This window comes from Ochotona princeps, chromosome 16 (assembly GCF_030435755.1).
Source record: "Ochotona princeps isolate mOchPri1 chromosome 16, mOchPri1.hap1, whole genome shotgun sequence".
Taxonomy (NCBI): Eukaryota; Metazoa; Chordata; class Mammalia; order Lagomorpha; family Ochotonidae; genus Ochotona; species Ochotona princeps.
Window position 1 is genome coordinate 24,133,100 of NC_080847.1, and position 6,788 is coordinate 24,139,887.

Below are 6,788 nucleotides of genomic sequence, written 5' to 3' on the forward strand. Positions count from 1 at the left end.
ATCCACCCTTGGTGCTCTGCGCTAGGAGTTTAAGCCTGCCCAGGATTCTGGAGGCCATCCTAATACCCTATGAAATAGCCAACTGCCATGGATACTCAGTAGCCATCCAAGCAGAAGAGCCCTCTGCAGATATGGAAGGATGTCTACAAGGTCAAAAGAAATGGCCAAGTACATACAGAGTATGGCACCGGCTTGTTGAATATAACCAGCAGGCTCTGGGAAGTGGACTGGGTCTTCGTCTGGACTCCTCTCACCTAACGTTGTGAGCAATGTGCTCCCCTCCATTTCCTTATGCGAGAGGAGTGAGGCGGATCCCTACTGGCCACTGGTACTGGTTACAAAGGCTAAATAAGTCAGCACAGTATAAGAGTCTTACGACCACTCAAGCAGACATTGATGATAGAGGAGCTGTTATTCACTATAGAGAAGCGTTTAAAGCAAGGCTAAGGGGCAGAGGCACCCGCTTGGCAAGCACACGCATGACTCCTCTCTGTGCTAAGTAACTCCATGGATCAGCAAGACAACCTAAAGATGGGGCATGGCTTACATCATTGTAGCAAGGTATCTGGAGGCATTGGTGAGAGACAGCGGGAGCGCTCCAATGCCTCACATGCTACCAATGATAACGAAGTGTCGCGATGCACCACGAGGTCACCAGCTCCTCCCAGGGCTCATGCCAGGGGCAGGTGGAACAAGGAAAGAATCTGGGGTGCAAGCACCGTCCCTGCACGGCCCTGGGTGAACCCTGTGGAATGGCATGCCTTGTCTCTGCAGTCTGCAACCTGTGCAGGGCAGTGACAGTTGATCCACTTGCACTTCCTGCCTCTACTTCTCTGATTTCTTTATTTTGGCAATTAACAGGAACTTCTCTAGCAGGGTGGGGTAGGGATAAAGATGTCATGCCATGATAACACCAGAGGTGACTATGGCCATTGAACCATTTGGATCCCAGGCATGATGTAGCCTGGCCCCACTTGTGCCCAGCAGCAGTACTCATTAATGCAGTCTGTAAAACCGTACCCCAGTGCTAGCCCCTGCGGTGCCTTCATTTTGTGCCAAATCCTGTGCACTCGTGGACACTAGCTCAGCAAATCCTCCTAACAGATCTTGCGCACTATCTGTCATAGTCTCCAGTGGAAGGTGAAGAATAAAGAAGGCCGGAGAATGCAACAGATGTGCTTAAGGTTGCACAGCGTGAGCTGGAGGTGGGATTTTTCACCCTCCTGGCCAGCTTCACACTGCTCGGTTCCTTCCTTCCTTCCTTCCTTCCTTCTTTCCTTCCTTCATCTACTTGTGTCCTTATAATCACACCAACTCCCCTACCCTTGCTATCCACTTATTTGTGTGTATGTATGTGTGTGTTTATGGTGTAGCCATATGCAACAGGTCAGGCTTGGGACACTCAGGAACCCAAATATCCCACCAAAGAAAGTCCAGTTTCTGCCCGACCTCTGGGCTGCATCTCCATTGTTTTTCTCCCCCCCTTTGTCCTGAGGCCTCCTCTCTGACTTGATGAAAACATTTGTAATAGATAATCAAATGCTGATATGCAGCAGAGGACAATGCCTTATTTGTTCAATATAAATGAACATGAACACAGGTCTCCAGTGGCAGAAAGGCGAAGAGTTCTGACGCCTTTGCAGGGGCACAGGCTGAGCCCCCAGGAAAAGAAAGCTGGGAGTCCCCAAAGGGTCCTGTCTAGGAGGTGATCTTGCGACAGCTCTTGTGTGACAAGATACATAGTTTCTTTTCAGCAACAGGCAGATTATCCGTTACTATAGTTTCCCTAATGCTCAAATGCAGCCTGGGCCTAAGCTGAACAGAATAGGTTAAAAGTGCCGAAGTTTGGCCCGGGGGAACCACATGTTGAGAATCAGACACCAAACAAAGCAAAAAGCACATCTCCCTGGGCTTTGATGTCTTTTCTGAGGGATGTAGACTGAGAAAAATACAACCAGCGCTCAGGCCAGGGGCTCGCTGGGGCCCTGTGACAATGGCCAGCCAACTGGGAGCCAAACACAATGGCCAAACAATGTCCCCAGCTCAGGCCAGCCTGAGCATGCCGCTGACAAACCCCCCACTGGAAAGGGCATTGCAGTAAACCTCCCCACCCCGGCTTTCTTAGAAAGTTCCTGCTGCCACCCCCCTATCCCCCAGCTCAGTTAAACCGCCTACCTTCTCAACCAGGCCCTTGTCGCAGGCATCCCTGCCTGTCCCAGTCCCCTCATCACATCCCTGCCTGCTTTGCACTTCCCTACATCTGCATAAGCATCTTTCCTCTGTCTCTGAAAAGAGAGAGGAGAGCTTCTCTCCCCAACTCAAATAATTCATCTCTGCTTGAAAATCCCGCTGGGTGTGGCCCTCAGAGGTTATGCGGTGACATATTTTCATAGATGAGATTAAAGGAAGTGCTCTAGACGCTGGCAATGTGACTATCTCCTTTTCTGCTGAAATCTGTTTATTTCACTTGTGGTGGTGGTGGTGGTGTTTATTTAGTTTAACTTTAGGGAGCAACACGCAGCACTTGGAGATCTCTATCCACTCCCAGCTGGTGCATGTGGGGAAAGAAGTGGGTGGGAGATTATGAGAGCAGGGCCGGCAGGAATGACGGTCGCCCGTCAGGCTCATGGAGCTCTGAATGTTTTTTGGTGGTTGTTGCGGCATTGTGTTTCTGGTTGTCATGAGTTCTTTATAATGTTTCATGAAAAATATCTAATTGTAACAACTGTATTCCTTGAGTGAACATATTCCCTGAATTGAAGCGCTCACAATGGCTATAGGATAACTGTCCTTGAATTTGAGTCTTTTGTGAGCTACCAATAGGCTTACAATGTGCTGAATTAGCAGGCATATTAATGGGCAGATGCAATGCAGCCATTCTTCAGGCTCCAAGCTTCTTATGCAAATGTCCCATGAATGCGGTTCAAAGCACTGCCTTCAAAATGAGCTGCGCCTCCCCTCTCAGAAGGGACCCTGGGAGAAAGTGACATGAGAAAAGTTTAGACACTTGTTTTTATAACTGAACATGATCTTGTTATCATAATCTGATACTGGGCACTTGCATGGCTGGCTTGTAGGATTTGAAACCCTTAGCAGAGAGCGATAATCTTGGCCTTTGTGGGGGTGTGGACAGAATCCTGGCGCGCGGCAAAGCTGCTAGTGAGAAGCAGTTTCTGCATTTGCCGGCTAAACTTTTCACCAAAAAAAAAAAAAAAAAAAAGCCTTTATCCCATGATAAGCACTGGGTAGATTTCAGTGGGTTCAGTGGGGTTCAAAGGTGGGTAAATGCCAGTGAAGGCGACTTTTTGAAAAGATGGAAATAACCCAAGTCTTAAGGTACCCCAGTCAGCTTGCATCAACATTCGGGTTCCTGCGTGAACAGGTGCAAAATGTGCAAAACTAGAGGAAACTGGGACTTTGTCACCTCCTGCTAGTGACAGGAGGGAAAGAGCAAGACCCTAACACCTCTGAAGCAGCCAAAGGTGCCTGAGCTTGCCCCACTTCATAGTCCTTTGTATAGTCCAGCTCATTTGATATTCATGTCACCCCACGAAGTCCCTCCTGTTATCATCTCCATCTTAGAGATGGGAAAAAGGAGGAAAGAGGGGTAAGTAATTTGTGTAGGCACTAAGAAACGAACAAAACCTCTAAGGAGAGAAATCTGCTAGAGGCACGTTAGCTCATTCTAGTGAAAACAGGAACTCCCCAAGAATGCTTCTCTCTTTTTCTTCTTTCCTTCTTCCTTCCTTCCCTTTAAAAAAGATTTATTTATTTTTATTGGAAAGGTAGATACACAAACAGAAGGAGATATAGGGAGAAAGATCTTTTGTCCGCTGGTTCACTTCCCAAGTAGCCACAATGGCCAGAACTGAGTTGATCCTAGGCCAGGAACTTGTTCTGGATCTCTCAAGCAGGTGTAGGGTCCCAAGGCATTGGGCTGTCCCCGACGGCTTTCCCAGACCACAAGCAGGGAACTGGATGGCAAGTGGAGCAGCCGGGATATGAACCAGCACCCATATGGGATCCTGGCAGATGCAAGGCGAGGATTTTAGCCACTAAGCCGTCACACCAAGTCCAGAAACTTTTCTTACCAGAAGAATCTAAACTCCCCACTTGCTCTCCTTGAGCTAAGCAGAATAACCTATGTGAGAATCTATGGCCAGTTGGCTCCTATAAGTTATTCCTTTTGTCCTTCCCTTTTTTTCTTTGAAAGGCAGAGTAGCGGAGAGAAAAGTAGACACACAGAAAGTGCTTCCATCTGCTGGTTCACTCTTCAAATGTCCGCAACAGCTGGGATTGGAGCAGACCAAAGCCAGGAACCCAAAACTCCATTCTGGGTGACCAGAATCCCAGGTACTCTAATCATCCTCTGCAGTCTTCATAGACATGCTAGCTGGAAGCCAAATTGAAAGCAAAGTAACCAGGGATTCTGTGTACCAAGCTGTGGCTTAATCCATTGTGCCAGAATGCCAGTCCCTGTTCTGCCTTTTTCAAAAGATGTATTTATTTTACTTCAAAGTCAGAACTGCAGACAGCAGGAGAGCGAGCTTTTCTTTTTTTTTTTAAAGACTTATTTATTGTTTTTATTGCAAAGTCAGATATACAGAGAGGAGGAGAGACAGAGAGGAAGATCTTCCGTCCGATGATTCACTCCCCAAGTGACCACAATGGCCGGTGTGCGCCGATCTGAAACCAGGAACTTCCTCCAGGTTTTCCACATAGGTGCAGGGTCCCAGGTTGGACCATCCTTGACTGCTTTCCCAGGCCACAGGCAGGGAGCTGGATGGGAAGTGGAGCTGCTGGGATTAGAACCAGCGCCCATATGGGATCCTGGCGCCTTCAAGGTGAGGACTTTAGCTGCTAGGCCACTGCACTGGGCCCGAGAGAAAACTTTCATCTGCTGGTTCACTCCCCAAATGTCCAAGTGATCAGAGCTGAGCTTGTCTGAAGCTGGGATCCAAGAGCTGCCTCCGGGTCTCACATGTGGATGCAGGGGCACCAAGGTCATGGACAATCCTTCACTGCTTTCTCAGGTCGTAGGCTGAAAGTTGAATCAGAAGGGGAGCAGCCGGGATATGAACCAGTACCCATATGGGATGCCAGGATTGCACAAAGAGGGTTAGCTTGCTGCACTATCATGCTGCCCCCTGTTCTTCTGTTCTTGACATAGTTATAAGATAAATTCATAATAAAATATTTTCAATGAGAATAGAGATTTTTTTTGGCCCTGAGCTTGTATCTAGGCAGCCCTGCTATTGTATATATTGTATTGTATAAATCTCACCAGCACACAGAATTCAAATACACTGAGATATTACATTAAACATTGAGAATCAGTTATGTTGCCTACCAAGCAGAAACAGATTACGTTATAACCTTATTAATAGATGCTTTGTGTTTACTCACATGAATGCATTCATTGACTGAATGTCTTCTTGTTTATTCTTTGTCATTTTCATTGTACAGCTGAGGACACTGAAGCCTAGGATCTAGGCTGAGATTAGAGCTCAGGTGAGCCAGCCACCCTGGGGTGTGCAAGACTGCATTTCCTGAGATGGGTCTTGAACTTACCACTTCCTGAGATGGATCTTGAACTTACCACTCCCACTTCCCCTCACCCAATGTGAGTTGCACTTGTACCCTTGCTTACATCAGTCGCTCTCTCTATTAAGAGTGTCTGATGCCTTGCATCATTGCATTATGTTTGTGTGTGTGTGTTTATGAGATAAACTTAAAAAAAATGAAAGTAAAAAGAGAGAGCACCTCAAAATCTTCGTTTTCCAGCTTCTTGTGAAAAATGGGAAGTTTTGGTGACATTGGGTCTTTGCTCATGGACAGCAGGATGCCAGGTATCTTGTGTAGCGGTCAAATTCATGTCTTCAAAGACCCACCATTTCCTACCAAGCAAGTCCAGAATTCGTCAGTGAAATTTTAGGGGTCAGACATGTCTACAAAATCATAGTACTTTTATATTTGAGAGGGGTAAAATGATGCATGTAGCCCTTTTCACCCATCAGTAGAAACTGGGGCAGCCTCGCCATACTGAATGAGTCCAATATTGTTACAGTAAAACAGCTGGATATTCAAACTAGAGGATAAGCGAAGGCTTTCAGTACAGGTCAGCTGTCTGAGCAGGTTTTGCTGCCGAGAAGATGAGGTCAGAATGGGTTTTGTCACAGATGAATTACAGCAAACCTACAGTGCCCAGAGCCTTTGGGGGTTGGGGGTTTCAGAGCAGCAGCTGTGAATCTGTCTTCTCCATGCCTGCTTCCTCCACCTGCATGCTGCCCTAGCCTTTGCTGACACCTGTGCCCCTATCAGTTGAGGTGAACAGGATAATGTGGATGGGAAGGATTTCTAGGCCTGGAGGATTGGAGGCAAGGGTGTGCTGGGTGCATTTCAGGGAAATTTGCTGGCAAAGCTGTAATGAATCAGTTTTCCTTTAAAACAACTGAGGGGAGCAGGTGTTACACTGCATCCTGCATCCTGCATCCCGTATCAGCATGCCTGGATCAAACCCTGGCTTCTCCATCTTCTGTTCAAGCTTCTTGCTAAAGCAGACCAAGGCCCAAGTACTTGGCTGCCTACTACCTACATGAAAAACTCAACTGAAGTTCCAGGGTCCTGGCCTTTGGCCTGGCCAAGCCCTGGCTGTTCTGTGCATTTGGAGAGTAAATAAGGGAGATAGAAGACTCTCTCTCTCCTTCTCTCTGTGTCTTTCTGTCTCTTTGTCTCTCTCTGCCACTCTGCCCTACAAATGAAGATATGCTTTTATAAAGGACGGTATT